General features: G+C 40.7%; 1 long non-coding RNA gene across 2 annotated transcripts in view; it reads left to right on the top strand.

The window, feature by feature from the left end:
- LOC126108786 (uncharacterized) overlaps positions 1 to 3,060 on the top strand; it is a 29,672-nt gene extending 26,612 nt beyond the window's left edge. For both annotated transcript variants that reach the window (XR_007523635.1, XR_007523634.1), the window contains one exon: positions 626 to 3,060. This is a non-coding gene — a long non-coding RNA (uncharacterized LOC126108786). The remainder of the gene's footprint in view (positions 1 to 625) is intronic.
- The last annotated feature ends 14,502 nt before the right edge of the window (positions 3,061 to 17,562 follow it).

The following is a 17,562-nucleotide window of genomic DNA, read 5'->3' on the forward strand; positions in this document are numbered from 1 at the left end:
CTTTTCCAAACCATATATGGTTCTAAAACTCTTTATACATAGCTTTGCATTTGTTGGCAATATGTGGCACAACAGGTGCTAAGATGTCTAATGTTGTGGTTTGGTTTGTTTCTGATTATTTAATCTTTTATTCTAAATAATAATTACTTGCACGTAACTGTAATCCTCACTACAACCCACATCAGGAAGTAACGCTGGCCTCACAGCTCTTGTAATTTAAGTCTTCAAGCCTCACATGCCCCGTAAATATTGAAGTGTTGTAAGTGAAGCTCTTTTACATTCTATTGCTGTCAGATTTCCGTGGTGCCTAGCAAAGAGATTACAGATTTTAGGAAACACTATAGTAGTGTTTGTTGAGAATTAAATATAATTGTTCACCTACAATTTAACTTTAGGATATGGCATTACTTTACCATTTCGTAGTGTTAAGAGCATGCTTGGAATATTACCACTCAGATTGCCGTAGATTTGCTTGTCCTTTGAAACTGAGATTTTGGCGTCTTATGTATCTTTAAATCACATAGCACAGCCTACTGAGAAAAAATTACTGCCTACTTAAAAACATATTACAGTATTAAATGCTTTTTATTTTTGAAGATTGTAATATTGCAGATTTGTGTTCCAGAGGTTGAAGAGCGTTCAAATGTGACCAGTGACATAAGTCCTGCAGAGAACTTGGGCACAACTGAAGATGAAGTCACCACCCTGAAAAACCTAGTCCAACAGCTTCAGACTGGAATTGAAGCTTTAAAGAGAAAACTCAACCTCTCTCAGAAAGGGAGAGGAGAGTGTATTTAGGAAAAGACAACCTCATTGCCAGTCTGCATGGCTTATTCAGTGCAGATATGTTTGCAGTAAGAACAAAGGGGACATGCGGTGGAAACACTGCAGACAGGGCTAAAAATTAGAGTAGCTTGTGGTGGTATGGGGTACAAAGTCCTGCTGGAAAATAAATTACCATTTCCTTCAGACAGAACCCCAATATGTTCGCTACAGAACATCAAATTTAGACCTTGTGTGCTGAGGGAGCTTGTGAGTTCCCTGAAAGTCAAGCTTTACCTCATGTTACCAGAGCAAAAGCATGCTGTTCTCATGATGTATGAGGTTAGTATCACTCCATCATTGGAATGTGATTGAAGCATTGGCAGCGCTATAGGATACAACACCTCCATCAAATCTTGCCTTTGCAGCAACTAGAGCTTCTCATGCATTAATTGTTATGCTGGGTGGTATTACCTCAAGATGGAAACAAACAACAGTTTACCATTACACAGGGCCATCTTTTTCCATTTTTCATGCCTAAAACATCATAATAAGCACTATTAAAGAATCTTAGGCACTTGGTATCAATGTTCACTATGTTGTGTCAGATAGGGGGGGGGGGGGGCAAAATCTAGTTGTATGGTGAGAATTTGGAATTGTTGTGGCTGGTTTTCAGAATTATTCAATTTCTGCCAGTATCCTTGTGATAAGAGGAAGCTAATTTCATCGCAAATACACTACCATTTTGAGAAATATGAGGAACCACTTAGTCAATGGGCAATCAGTCTTCCTTTCACAAAATGTTATTGAGGAACATGATCTACCTGGTAATGAGGTACATATAAATCGTGTAAAACAGTTGCATGAGATAGACAACGGCTTAAGTCTTAAACTAGCACCACAACTGTGTTAGGGTGTTTGGTGCCAAACCGTTATGATAAAATGAAAGTTGGCTTAGCTACTGCCCTAATTAACTGAAAGACTGCAGCAGCCATTGAGTACGTGTTCAAGACAGTGAAACTGCAGAAAAAAAGTTTTAGCCACAGTGTGGTTTCTAAAACACATTCATAAATGGGTTGCCTCATCACATCTAGAACAGCAGTTATGGCTCTGAGTCATTCTGATGAACGAACATAAGGCGAGGCTCTCTGTCGTCTTGAGGACACTCTGTGTTAATTTAAAAACTTGGAAATTGGCCTGAAGTGTGCCTGGAAACTAGTTCAGTCTGGTGTGGTTTTGACAGCTGGAGGTATTTTGGAATTGTAGGACACATTCCTGAATGAGAAGAAATTTAAATTTTTGCTAATAAGTAGATTTACACAAGGTATCTTGGAAAATCTGTTTGCAATGCTCCACTTCACAAATCCACTACCAACACTACGAGAAGCGAATTCAGCACTGAGGGTTATTACTCTTCCTCAGTTCTGCCACTGGTAATAATGAGACTTAGGACAGTAGTTTCCAGACAGAACTAGTGAGGGAATCTGTAAGTGAAGATGAGGGTAAGTGTGCTGAAAAAGTTGATGAGCCACTTTGTAATATGGTGTGTGATTATGAGCAACAGTATCTATAATATTTATGTAGTAACACTTTCAGGCAAGATGTGAAGCATCATGCACTTTGAAAGTTTTGTGAGGAGGGCCCAACTGCATCTAGAGAAAATGTCTATACGTCTGTGAACATGCTTTTACATCTAAAATCCTTTACAGAGATCTCACTTATTGAGCCATCAAGTGAGGTTTTCTGTGTATTTCAAACGGCAGAGATGTATTTGAGAAGCAACAAGAAGATATTACTCTTACGTGAATGGTTGCTCTCTGATATAGCCACTTCAGTGGTTGCATCAGTGAAGGAGAAAGTAGTTTTCCCAGTCTGCCACAGTGTACAGGAGAAAATAATTCATAGTTTCTTGGCAACAAGAGTTCATCTGCTTCGAATGGAGGGAAATAAAAAATATCAGCGTCTAGTGACACAAGGCAGTAGAACATGGACATGAGAAAATTAGTGCAGAAACTGTGACTTCCAAAATCACTTTTTTATAAATGATTTGAAAAACTGACATTCAAACTTCTTTTGGTTGTCATAAACACTTTGGCACAAAATGTCGTTAACATGTTCTCTTCAGATGATCTCATTTATGTTTAATTTACAGTGATTTTTATTTTTGTTCCATGTTTCTTTCTCTGAGTATGGAATGTTCTTATTATCTCATGTAATATTTGTTACATTTTGCAAGTAGACTATTTCCCTGTCAAGGGTTTGGAATGATGCAATATAAATAAAAACTTTGTCCTTCAACCTGTGTACATATTTGACTTTTTACTTTGCCACTACCTTTGTTTCTTCCCTGTGATTCATTTGATTTCTTTTATTTTTTCTCTGGATTTTAATAGCTTCTTATACATATGATGGACCTACATTTCATGTAATATTGTAGAGAGGAAAAAAGTATACCTTCTTCCACAAAGAACACTAGCTTGCACTCTGTACTCTTTCCTAGCTCAGAATGAAATACCACATATGCAAAATCTGTTGGAGAGTACGTTATGAAGAACACTTGTTTCTAAACATGGTAAAATTTGAATGTCATTTAAAGTAAATGCCATGCGCATTTTGTATTGTAACCTATTTTTGTCTTCATAATCTAGAAATTTATGTTGAAAACCATGAATACAAGAATGGAAATGCAGTTGACTGGGGTAACTTTGCACCACTTTAAACCATTTTTTGAAAATACTGCCCGCAAAATGTTACTTGTTGCAACCCATGTTATAGTTAAAGGTACTGATTGCTTTTGATAGTGAAAATACAGACAAATTGACCTTTTGCTGTGATATTTTAAAATTTATATTGATAAATTTACACTGCCATTCTGGCGAAATTTAGGTCAGTCGTGGAAAACACATTATTTTACCTATATAAAATTATCTGGGAAATTTTAAGCCATTCCAAAAGTAAGTCAGTGGTTAATAAGAAGCCTATACAAATTGTTCTAGTTCAGTAACGCAGCTTTACTTGAAGCTTAAAGATATTTAGATACACCTGTTTCTACACAGTGTCTAGTTAAGGCGATATAAATGTAAAAATAACACATTTCTTAAGATTTTTAATAACACATATTACGATTAATAGTGCACACATTGTCTTCAAAGTAGAACAACACTTTCAGTAATACCATATAGTAAATACATTCCCTCGAACATTTTCAGATATTGAGCATAGATGTTCACTGCTATTATGGACCATGTTCCTTTCTGTTAAAAGGTATTGGGGAAGATTCATCCTTTGTATTAATAGACTGTCTTTGCAGTACAAAAGTCCATCTTAGCATTCAAGCCAAAACATATTTCTTTTTTCCTTTCTTGGTCCTGCAATTGCAACTTATTTTAAATGAGATGTACTTGCCTCATCTCTGCTGCAGTGAATTCTCCAGCATATCATTTACCTTCATACAGTGTAATGATATATCAATTATTTGAAAGCTGTATTCAAAAATAAATGTAAATTTAATGAACAAATCTATCAGCAAACCTAGAACCACGTTCCTTTATTGGTAGTGACAGAAATGATGTTTATAAGTTCCCTGTGAGACTGCTGTTTATACCTAATTCAGCTAATTTCGTGCTACTTCCAGGAGCGTCTCCAGGCTGTTTATTTTAATTTCAATGTCTGGCTACTGCAGCATGAGTTCTTATACATTTTCTTATTTTTGGGTTTATGTTAGTTGCGGTGGGAAAGGTTGCAGGAACTCTACTTACACACTCAGTTAATTTTATCCATTTCTGGCCTTTCGTCTTTTTATACATTTGTTACCTAGTTTGCAATGCATTTGAACAGCAAAGAAGAGTGAGAAGAGCTAATAGGATGGTTTAATAGTAATTTAATTACAAAATAGAAATCTTAGAGTATAGTTTAAACGTATATTTAGGATGCTCATAATAAAATCGTACTTCGTTCAATACAATATTATGTAAAAAAAGAATACGTTTATGCACAATGCAAGTACCGAACCTACGACCTTACATTCAGTAAACATTGTTACCGGGAGACGTCTATTTCTTGTGCAACCTGGTCAAGAATATGTAGTACCTTCATTAATATGAATACAGTTGTTACTGTCTCGTACAGCCTACTTTGGTCATAGGACTAGTTTTATTTGAACACATTTTAAACATATTGTATTTTCTTGTACTAGTAATCATTATCCTAACGTCATGAAGAATTTGCAGAAAAAAATTTGTGGAATAGGCCTGACAAAACTATAAAGCATGCGTAATCATATAGGCACGTTTATCAATTCTGTTTACTAAGGTACCGTGCATATACATGTGAAGGCAATGCTTTCATTTCGTAGCAGAAACAAGAAATAAGTCGATATAGAGCTTTACATCAGCGACTGATTTTTCCCTGCACTTGCGGCCTAATATTGGTTCCCTTATGCCCTACTGACTATTGGATAGGTCCAATTTCACGCTAATTACGGAAGCAGATGTTCAAACTCGATACCGCATCAAGAACTGCGAAATATACTTCCGCTTTTAATAATAATAGCAGGCAAAAAACTGTTATGCTCCCCGCAACAAATGCTTTTCGACTTATTTCGTTATAAATTTGTTGTTTTGTTGCAAAATATCCGACATGTTCCGTTTGAAGCCACTGATCAGTTTTAGCAGTGTATTAGACAGCTGAGTGCACTTCTTTAATAAACATGGCTAAATATACTGCAACAGCAAATCTATCACCAGCTGCGCAGTGGGATGAAAATGGCGCCCACTGGCTAGGTGACCATACTTTCCCTATACAAGGAATCATGCTCTGCAACTCATGCCTGCCATCTGTGGGTGGCAGCTAGAACTACGACTACACTCCGGGCAGCTATCTCGCGTCACCCCTGTACACTACTTCCCGCTGGCTGGTTTCTTTTTAAGTTCGTCAGGTAGCGCGAGCGCAATCCCGACTTCCAAAAATTATGTGCCCGAGGGACGGGCGTTTTTTTTAAATTTATTTGAGAAATTATCATCATTACAACAATACATGAACAGAAAAAGGTAATTTTGAATAGCAGGTCAATATTTTACATAATCTAAATTCTTTAAAGAAAACAGAACTAAAAAACAATTGAAATGTGTGACAAGTTATTCACAGAGTGCTTTTTGGTAACAATTCTAAAAAAAGCAGTATGAGTTGTGAAATTTAAACAAAAATTGAAATAAGTGTATCATGTAAGAAAGTAAGAGAAAATGGAAAACTCTAACGAGAAAAGAGAAATAAAAGGGATACTTCTAGCGAAAGCATTCAATGTAACTGAAACATCCTCTGATAGCCATACAGTAACGCAATTGATAAAGTGTTGGCAAAATGTTCGCTGTACTTCGGTGAACGGTGCAATCGTTGATGATGACATTCCCACAGGAAGGCCGTGTGCTGCACGGCGTCGCTCTGTTGTAACCCAAAAGTGGCGTAGGCAGTGTGTCCCAGTAGCCAGGCTGCGGCGTGGCACTTTGTTCTTGGGTGCAGTTTGAAGTCAGGAAAGAGAATCCACATCGGTGTCACACTGGAAGGTGCAGTCTCCACCATCAATCGGCGTAACTCCCATACTCTCCACACGTAGCGGCACGCTATTCGGTGGTCTCTGGTGACCGCATCTACACACTGGCTGCATTCGTTCGTGTGACTGAGGTGAGTGTCTGTTAGTCGCTGCTTAGTCGAAAAGGTGTCACTGACGACTCTGTACCACAGCAAACTGATGTCCACAATCTCCCCCCATTACACCTCCTGCCGCCTTCTGCTTGCCTGGATTTCCAAAGCTAAGCGCAACGGACAGACTGACGCCGTAGGCGAAAGAAAAAATTGTCATTTCAATACTGGAACGACTCCCGATCCAGCTGGTACGATAGCAGATATTCTTGGCATTTAAGCAGCACTTTCCGTCATAATTCGAGGGTTTCACTGGGCGAGACAAAACGTGGGAAGAATTTTTACGTGGCTGACGGCATTGTGATGTTTACATCTAGTCCACATAAACCTGGAGGACAGTCGAGTTAAGGACCTCAAACACCATGTCTGAAAGTATTCTTGAAATTCGATACAAAAATCTAATAAAATACAACGAAGAAATCGACAAAAGTTGCGGATTGGGCAGAGAAGAAAAAAAAAAAAAAACAGGAAAATAAAAGTAATCTGGGCTGCTTTACTGTGAACTCCACATATGCTAAAGGCTTTCTAAAAGTAATTTTCCTGATTGTTCGAAAGGCGAAGTTTGAAAATGCTACCAGCTTTGACTTTCAGCAAGTGGTCTTTAAATGACAAGTCTGTATGCCGGCATTCGGATGATAGATCGACCTAGGAAGTTTCTGCCTTCTGGCGCAGGCGCCCGAATTGAGAACTGGAAATATTACAGTTCCAGTGCTGTATCTTCTTCCGCGTTTCGTAACGAGGCTCAAAACATGACATATGAGCCCTCCAAAAATTGACTTAGACTGAATAACAACATAATGTCGGTGTTGTCCGTAGTTACCATATTTAAATAACACCTTGCTAAGAGACTTTATGAGTATGAAGTATATTTTTCACAGATAATAAAAAGAAGTGGGCGCTTATTGCTATTTTTCTAGCAAACTGCAAATAAGAAAATCGATATACGTGGAACATGTATGTTACTTCCAAAGTTTTCGTGCTAACCTTGTGAATGGGAGGTAAAATATGCAGCGTCAGCTAACTGCGGTGGTTCTCGGCGTTGCCAACAGATGGCAGGTCAAGACGCTGCTTCAGATAACTTGGCGATCCTTTTAGCCCCGTCTCTTATCGCCGTCTACAGTTCGTGATTGGCCGAAACGAGTTGCACTGGTGACGTACGGTTAGGTTCGTTTAAGCAGTCGCCGGCGGTCCCACGTGCATACGCAGAGCTGAGCTGAAATTTACAAAATGTTATTCTTTGGCAAATTACGAACTGGCAGCACGCCGTTCTCTTGCCATTGTAGCTCCTCACATGGTTTTATACTGATACCTACAGAAGGGGATCCATACTCCAGAAAATAATGATTTAAAAGTCGGTAGTGTGCAGGTTTATTAACAGGAAAGTAACTGGAACCCCTTATGGCTACTTACAAGTCTCCATTTATCTCCGAAGATAATTAAAAATACTCCATACGCTAAGGTATAGCCCTCTCCCCCGCCAAACTGTCATAAATAACTTATTAACCTTGGTTCTGGTATACATGAGCAACTGCTTGATTACATTTTTAATTCTTGCTAGAAATTCGGATTCTTTCCTACTAGCTTTTTGTAGACACGAACCTGACGGGAATTGCTACATAACAGTACTGTACAGTAAGAATTTAAAGAAAAGGGCTATGTTAAAGTCAGTACAAAGCAAAATACTAACGTACCCTGAGCAGTACAGTTGGCGATGAGTAGGAAGAAGAAACCTGTAATGTTCAGATACAGAGTTAATAGCGTCCTGCTTGACACAGTCGAGTCGTTTAAATATCTGGGCGTAAGACGATATGGAATGGAACGAGCATGTGGGAACTGTAATAGGAAAGGCGAATGGTCGACTTTGGTTAATTGGGAGAATTTTAGGGAAGTGTGACTCATCTGTAAAGGAGACCGCATATTAGGACACTGGGGCGACCAGTTCTCGAGTACTGGTCGACTGTTAGGGATCAGTATGAGGTCAGATTAAATTCAAGACTTCTAAGCGACTCAGAGGTTGGCTGCTAGATTTGTTACCGGTGTGTTCGAACGATGTGCAAATGTTCAGGAAACCAATCGGCACTGGAAGGAAGCTGACGTTCTTTTTGAGGTCACTGTTGAGAAAATTTAAGTACCAGCACTTGAGGCTGACTGCCGAAAGATTCTAGTTCTGCCCACATACATTTCGCATAAGGAGCAGGAGAATAAGATTAGAGACATTAATGCTAGAACAGAGGCATATAGACAGCCGTTTTTCCTTCGTTCCCTTTGTGAGTGGAACAGGAAAGGACATGGTTGGTGTTGGTACAGGGTACCCTCTGCCAAACACTGTACAGTGGGGGGTCGGAGTATCTACGAAAATGTAGATGTAGAGTCTTTGACAAGACTTGAGCGACAACGAAATAAGTTGTTGGCAGGCGTTACCACATCCCATGGAGGTAAGAATAGAGGGAGACGCCGTGACGTCACAGCTGCGAAGCTATGTGAAGCCGAGGGTAGCCATCTCAGTCCGACCAAAACATTGCTGCTGTAAGCTTGTGTGCATAGGCTTGTCGCTCGCTTTTGGAAGGATTTTGCGTTATTATAGTGACTTGTGGGGTGTTCGGATGTACGAATCGTTCAGATTGTGATGCGATATCGAAGGGAATAACATTTCATGTGTAAGTTGTCTCGTTAAGTGTGATTTTACAACTTCATTGTGAATGAACGTGTGCTACATCGGTACTTGTACTATAGCTTGTTTTTCTCCTGAATGATTTTAGATTTCCTAAAAATGAAAGTCGGAAAGCTCTGTGGGAGAATGCCGTGAGGAGGAAGAATTGGCGTGCGTCTAAATGGAGCACTATTATGTTCTCAGCATTTCCGAGAAGAGGACATAGACCGAACTTCCCTTTCAACAGTAAGGCTCCGAGAAAATGCTGTACGATCAGTTTTCCCTACACACCCAAAACATTTGCAAAAGGTATGTTAATTCAAAGAATTAAATTCTTAGTTTTCAAGTTCACATTTCAGTATAATACGTACCTATCGTCGATAATCGAAGTGTTGAGTAACTCACTTTGTCTTCATCATGTACCAAATTAAAAGCTAACACTACATTAACTGGCGTAAAGTATAGGCCTAAAAAGGACACTGTGTAGATTTGCCATTCTATGTACCGTATTTCAGTAAATATTGGTGGTAATGAACAATGTTTCCCAGTAGAGTAACGTAACTGAAATGTCCCAGTACGTATTACAAACAAAATGTATTTATGGGGCTTTGGAGGGAGGGTATAGCTAACTTAGTTTTCAGTTTCTATTATTTAGCTCTAACTCCGAAAGTAATGGAATACACGTGTGAAGTAAATTATATCAGTTATGTGAATATTTAAGGCAGTAGTTTGTGAACATCTCACTTTGTCTGGTCTACTGTGTTGTACAACATTTTTATTGCACTGTCTTTGCTAGTTAATGGCAGTTACGTTTTAGGAGTAACTGATACAGCTCTAGTTTTACTTATATATGTTGATTTTGGGAGTATTCCTTCAGGTCATTCAAATACATTAATTTCACTTTCCACCTGATTAGGTCCTTACACATAGCTTTTGCCTAGGAATGATTCCATGCTGTATATAGAATTTAAGAGGGGAGGTGCTGGAACACTGAAGTGTTTCTGCAGCTACACAGTATGTTATAAAGAGATAATCTGGTTCTCCACATTGTCATGTAGAAACAAATTTATGAAACTCCTTTTTGATGAGCATCAGCCTCTGCACACAAGAGAATATTTGAGAAGAAAATTCAGGTTCGCTGTTTAGATTATGAGACTACTGAAGCTAACAAGTTTGTCTGGTATAATTATTTAGTGAAGTCACAGAAATTAACACTTGGTCTGTGTTAAATATCACTGTATTTGGGTTAAGCACAGCAAATGAACATTTCTTTTGTTTGATGCACTATTCATTGACATTCTCCATTGAAAGATATCATTGATTAAAAAGCTTTGGCAGTACCTTCTTGTTAACATTATCCACAACTGTGGAACATTTAATATGCACCAACCACTAATGCAAAATTAGATGTAACACACAATTTTATATCATTAACTGTTGGACCGGTAACTTGTTAACTGACAGCACCCATAGCGATACAGTGTGATAGTTAAACAAGACACCCCAGCAGAAATATTTTACATGTTCAAAGTTTATATTTTTTCAATAAGTGTGTATTAATTGTAGCTTCACACATGGGAGGCATTTCAAGTTGTCTGCTGAACACAACAACGGTTTTTGTTAGAGTAATGAGTATTTTATGAACAAGATAAATAGTTGCTGGAAAAATAGAATTTATATTTCTGGAAAGGACTAAGAATAGGAGTAATTAGTGGGCTGTAACATGCTGTTCATGAGAAAGACTGTAACACCTTCAACCATCTGTTAAAAACAGTTCTTAATGTTTTCCATCCATTTATTTCATTTAGGGAGACAAGAAGAGAAAACCACCATTGCGGAAGGAGAGCTCTTCCTTTCCATCTTCAGTTTTGGTTGCCGTCAGCAGAGTGCAGGATGAAGAAGTTCCTGCTCTTGTTCCTGAGTACACTGCAGGACCACCAGAACGTAGTCAGACATCCTCTGAAAGTGAGGAACTGAAGACGAAGTGTGAACACCTCATAAGAAAAACTGATCAGTACAAAAAACAAATTAAAACTCTTCAGCAGTCTAAGCGACGATTTAAGAAGAAAGTGGCTTCTTTGAGTGCTATAATTAAGGTACTGAAGAACAAGCATCTTGTGGATGAAGGTTCACTAAATATACTAGAAAGCATACCTGGAATGCAGAGAGACTTGCTACAGCAACAAACTGCGAAAGCTGGGGCACAGGCTGTACCTAGGTCATACAGCCCAGAACTGTGCTCCTTTGCCTTAACACTGCATTTTTATTCCCACAAGGCGTATAATTATGTTAGGCGCTGTTTTAATACATGTTTGCCACACCCCATTAACAAAGTGGTACCAGTGTGTGGGTGGAGCACCTGGCTTCACATCCGAGGCATTTAAGGTAATCACAGCAGAAGCTAGTCACCGTGAAACAAAGTTTCCAACTATATGTAGCTTGGTAGTTGATGAAATTGCCATCAGGCAACATGTAGAATTTGATGGTACATGCTATTACGGTTATGTTGACATGGGGTCATCTGTAGACACAGATAATTTGCCCATTGCCAAAGAAGCATTTGTGCTCATGTTTGTGGCTATTAATGCTTCTTGGAAGCTCCCAGTTGGGTATTTCCTGACTGCTGGTATAACTGGTGAGCAAAAAGCCGAGATAGTTAAACAGTGCATTGATCTTGCCAATTCAAGTGGTGTGAAAGTTGTTTAGGCTGCAATCTCAATTGTGAAACTTTGAAAAGTACTTTTTCAGTTGAAGGGAATGATCATGAAATGTCATTTTTCCTAGACCCTCCACATATGTTGAAACTTGTGTGCAACGCTTTAGGAGATAAAAAATTTCTTTGGGATGAGCAAGGTAGTGTCATTTCTTGGCACTTTTTGGAACTGTTACATAAATTACAGGTCAAGGAAGGGCTCCACATGGGCAACAAGATCACTGCCAGTCACCTTAATTTTTTAAAAAATAAAATGAAGGTGAAACTGGCTACTCAACTGCTTAGCAATTCTGTGGCAGATGCCATACAGTACTGTTGTGATATGAAACTCCCAGGTTTTGAACAGGCATCTGCAACAGTAAAATTTATACGCATTTTCAACTGTCTCTTTGATGTCTGCAATTCCAGAACACTTTTATAAAGTGGTTTCAAGCAGGCATTAAATACAGCAAATTTTAGTGCTGTAGAAGAATTTCTTTTAAAGGCACAGAGGTACATCAAGGAACTCACTGTTGGTCCAAATCCTCAAGCAATGAGAGTTGTTGACTCAATAGAAAGACAGGGTTTGTTGGATTCCTGGTGTGTATATCCAGTGTTTTACACATGTATAGCAAAGTAGTGGGGACACAAACTCATGCTCCTCTATTGAAGTTTCTGCCTCTTTACAAATGTTCTCAGGACCACTTGGAAATGTTTTTTAGTGCCATCCAAAGACGTGGTGGTTGGAATAACAACCCCACTGCTTGCCAGTTTGTTGCAGCGTACAAGAGGCTACTAATTCATAGTGAGATCCGTGGATCAGAAAAAGGGAATTGTATAACTTTGGAAGATATTCCCATTCTTACTTTCAGCGGTTCCGATGTTGAAGATCACATAAATAACACTTCGGAACGGTGGCAGTTACTAAGCACGGAAAATAGTGCAGCGACAACTGACAACGACCACGATTACTTTGCTACTGGAATTTAGCTCTCTGAAGTGGCAGTCCATATTGTAGTATATATAGCTGGATTTGTGGTGCGTCACTTAGAGAAAACCTTAAAATGTGAACCATGTTTATCCGTGTTGAGAGGGGATGGTAGCCATGTTGCTTATTCTCTCATTCATAGAAAGAGTAGGGGATGGTTGGTTTTACCATCGAATGATGTTGTTGACGTGTGTGTGTGTGTGTGTGTGTGTGTGTGTGTGTGTGTAAGTAACCTTATTGTAATTAATAAGTGATGCACATTCTTCCTTTTCCGTTATGTCTATGTTGTTATAACCAGCTACAAAATGTTTGTGATGCCTGTATCTTAAGACTATTAGTACTAGCATATTCAGTGTATCTATGAAAATTTGTTGCTGGTGTGTGATGGAGTCGGACAATTATAATTTTATGTGTGTGTGTGTGTGTGTGTGTGTGTGTGTAATACCTTTCAAATATATCTTCCTCAAACCAACATTTGGAACTACATTATATGTAGAGTGTTTCCAAGTGACTGATACTCCACCATACCAGTATGCAGTACTGGTTCTGCAATAGCGTGTGATCTGTGTGCTTCCAAATGGGACATACATTTCTTTTCGAAATATTTAGCCATTGTTTGGCAGAGTATGCTGTAGTATGTTCTAGCCAGTGTTGTCAATGAAGTTTCCACGAGTGACAACATATTAATGAAAAATAGAATTGCATCATTTTTGTCACGTTGAAATACATTCCTATCATTGTGTGGTATGTTATGGTTTTTGCTTGTGTGTCATTACAAATTATATTTTTTGGTGATCTAGTCCAACAGTGGTTTACTCTCAAAAAATGAGAGATAGTAGTGTTCGCAGGTGGGCGTTATTGGTTATTCACTGCTTCATTGGGCACTAAATTTTCTAGCAGTCTCTCCCCTAATCCATTGAAATGTAACCCATGTGTTGTACAGAAACTACAGCCCACAACGTTTATATCTGTAGTAAGACATATTTTATAAATGATTGCATATTTTCTTATGTTTATTTGCTTGACTACTTTCCTGGTTTATGCAAGACCACTGTGATAAATCATATGTATGTGGAATGGTAAATAGTATTACATTTGTATCAGTCAGGAGACTGAGACATTTCTTTCATTCTCAACGAGCAATGATGTGGACTTTGTTACAATTTCATATAATATTTTTTTTACATAGAACTGTGTTATTTTTAAATTCCACAATCTTGTGAAAAAGGCAGTTAACTGAAAAGTCACATTGTAATAATTTTTCTGTATACCTGTAACAAGCAGTTCAACAAAGTGGATAACAGCACATCAAGAAAAGCTTTCTTGCTGGAATGAAATTCTGAATATAGTACCTAATATTTATGCTTTATTTCATTCCCAGTTCCCATACTTTTTATGAATGAATAAGGAATATATAGCCTATATTTTTATTAGGATAATGATTTCAAAAGCAAATCCTAGTTTCAATGTTAGTAAAACTTTGTCATTGGCAAGCAATGAAGCTTCTGCTTATTGATTGAGACATTCCACACTTCTCAAACTATGTTGTAAAGTTTTGCTCCATGATCTGTCTCAATCCCTTCATCATTTCATTTTGTGCCACTGTAAATACCTGTCAGCTTGACAAGAAAGGCATGCATTTAAAAGAATGAAAGTTATAAAATAGGGAATGAAATAAACAAAGCTCAATGAAGAATGGTTTATGCCTAAGCTACCTAAAAACACTGGGACATTGTTGCCCTGTTAACAAATCTCTTCCATACCAAAATAAGAAATTGGAACCTAAGGTAAGTAAGGAATAAGTAGAACTCCTTACTAATATTAAAATGAGTCCCATAGCAGATGAAAATTGGAACACTGTTATACTGCCTTGGCTAACAGACATGTCATTTAAGTGCTGCTGCTGCAGTTGATTTGTTAGTTACTAAAAAAAGTGCCCCAGTCTCATATTAGAGCTGCTGCATATCACTTAAGAGAAGAAATGTGGGTATGTATTAAAGAGTGTATGAACTGTATGGCAAAGAGTTTTGTTTTCTTCCTCAGGGTCAATGTTATCCAAACTGAAAGTACCTGTTTTGTGTATAACAAACACCTAATTTATATTTCTTGGGATTCTCCGCAGTTATATTCCACTTGACAACGGAATGAAGTTGTGCACAATGTGACAGGTTGTTGGCTAAACATTATCTCACATTGAGTTATTTTATGAGACTTATTTATCTGCTGCTTCATTGTTTAAATAATTAACAACAAAGACAGATCATTTGGTTACCTCTTCAGATATAGATGGTGGTCAGAACCGCAATCAGTCTGTTACACATTAGTAAATAGCTGCTACAATACATCATTCTGAACTCAAACAACTGAAAAGTTTTGGTTTGTATGTCACGAAAATCGGAAAAGACGTCGTCACTTTTCGTAAATCTGGCATTGCTTCGTCCAATCAGATGATCGTAAGAATAAGTAAAGAAAGAACCCTAGTTTGTGATACACGTTGATTACTGAATTAACAAAATTGTATCGTTTACATTGAAGACTAGCTATTCGTAATATTACATTAAAAACTATTTTTAATCAGAAGAAACGCGGAATTTCGCCTTTATGAGGTTTTATTTTAAACAAAAACTTTGAAACAACCAATCTGATGACGTTACATGCGTATATGGTGCAATTAGCGACTTTAATACACGCAGCGCTATAGCACACTGGCAATGTTTTGGTCAGAGTGTCATGGCAGCGAGCCACGCCCCCATGGCTTCAAAACGTAGTACGGCTGGGATACGTAGCGCCATCTCCCCTTATTCTTACCTCCATGGCTCAAACGAACCTAACCGTACGTCACCAGTGCAACTCGTTTTCGGCCAATCACGAACTGTAGACGAGGATAAGAGACAGGGCTAAAAGGATCGCCGAGTTATCTGAAGCAGCGTCTTGACCTGCCATCTGTTGGCAACGCCGAGCACCACTGCAGTATACTGACGCTGCATATTTCACCTCCCATTCACAAGGTTAGCACGAAAACTTTGGAAGTAACATACATATTTCCACGTATATCAATTTCTTATTTGCAGTTTGCTAGAAAAATAGCAATAAGCGCCCACTTCTTTTTATTATCTGTGAAAAATATACTTCATACCCTTAAAGTCTCTTAGTAAGGTGTTATTTAAATATGGTAACTACGGAGCGCGGATGAACATCTCCGGCGGTACACCGAAAGGTTACCGCCCTTCGATAGTGCACTTCGCGCTAATCGAAGTGTTAGGGGTTACAGGTGCCAGCCAGCCAGCCAGCCAGCCAGCCAGCCAGCCAGCCAGCCAGCCAGCCCTCCGGTGGCAGCAGCAGTCCAGCCAGCAGCAGCAGCAGCAGCAGCCGCCGCCGCCGCCGCCCCGGCCCCGTCCGCGGCAGCAGCGTCCCTGCCTCTCGCCGTCGCCGTCGACGTCCGTCCGCCGTCCGCCGTCCGTCCGCCGTCCGTCGTCTCCCAGTGTGTGTCCTGTCCTTTTAGTGCTGTGTTTTTTCTTTCTTCTTCTTGTCGTCATGTCCGCCCCCACCACCACCGTCACTACTACCACCACCGCCATCGTGTATACGTCCCCTTCCGCCGCCTCCACCACAATCACTTGGTGTGCCCAGTCCCATCCCCCTCCTTCCATCCCTCCCCTCCTCTCTATCCCTTCGCCCTCGCTCTTTGTCGCCCCCTCTCCCGCTTCCTCCTCTCGTTCTGATCCCTTCCCCCCACTCCCCCAGCCTGTCACTGCAGCTCCGGCTCGGGTGGTGGCCCGTCGGGCCACTGCCCACGCCCAGCTCTCCCCGTCGCCGTCGCCGTCGCCATCGCCATCGCCACCGCCGTCATCATCATCGTCGCCATCGCCATCACTGCCACATTCGCCTGCACCGTCACAGTCACTTCCTCCGGCGCCGACTGCTGCGTCCGTGCCGGGACCTGTCCCTTCCCACCACCTCCCCATCGTTCCCGTCCCTCCTGTCACCACCCGCCCATCTGCCGCTGTCAAACGCCCTAGTGGCGCCTCCACTTCCTCTACTCCTAAAAAGGCTCCACCCCGCCCCCCATCCCCACCCCCAAATGCCATGGACGTCTCCCCACCAGGCCCCGCTCCCTCCTCCTCCTCCTCCTCCTCCTCCTCCCCACCCGGTCTCTACAAATATCTCCTGTCCCGTCCCGATCCTTCATTCCTCGAGGCCCGGAATCTCTCCCTCCTCCTCCGCCAACATTTCCCTGGCGCCCCCATCTCTCTCCTTACTCCCAGACGGGATTCCGTTCTTATCTCCTCCCCCAGCCCCACCCTCCATACTGACATCCTCTCCCGCCTCCCCATCACCCGTTTTGGCCCTAACGCCTCCCTCACCCCTGCTCCCTCCCCATCTCCTACCCGCCAACCCCAACCCCCGCGTCGCCCGCCGACCCTCACCGCCGTGATCACTCGGCTTAGCCCGTTGATCACGGAGGAGGAGGTGTTGGCGGAGCTGAAGGCCCATCCCACCCTGGAGGTGCGGGCAGTCCGCCGCATTTTTAACGCGACCGGCCCCACCCGCCTTATGCGGGTGTTCTCTGAGGACGCCCCCTCCATTGACCGTCTCCTGAAGGAGGGTGCCCTCCTCTTCAATCAGCGGTACAAAGTCGACCCCTCCCGTTCCCCCCCTCAATCCCTGCGCTGCCAGAGATGTCTGCGCTACAATGCACACACGACAGCCGAGTGCCGCGAGGCCCCCACATGCCCGCATTGTCGCCAAGCGCACTTCCTCCGGCAGTGCCCC

Source organism: Schistocerca cancellata, chromosome 11 (assembly GCF_023864275.1).
Source record: "Schistocerca cancellata isolate TAMUIC-IGC-003103 chromosome 11, iqSchCanc2.1, whole genome shotgun sequence".
Taxonomy (NCBI): Eukaryota; Metazoa; Arthropoda; class Insecta; order Orthoptera; family Acrididae; genus Schistocerca; species Schistocerca cancellata.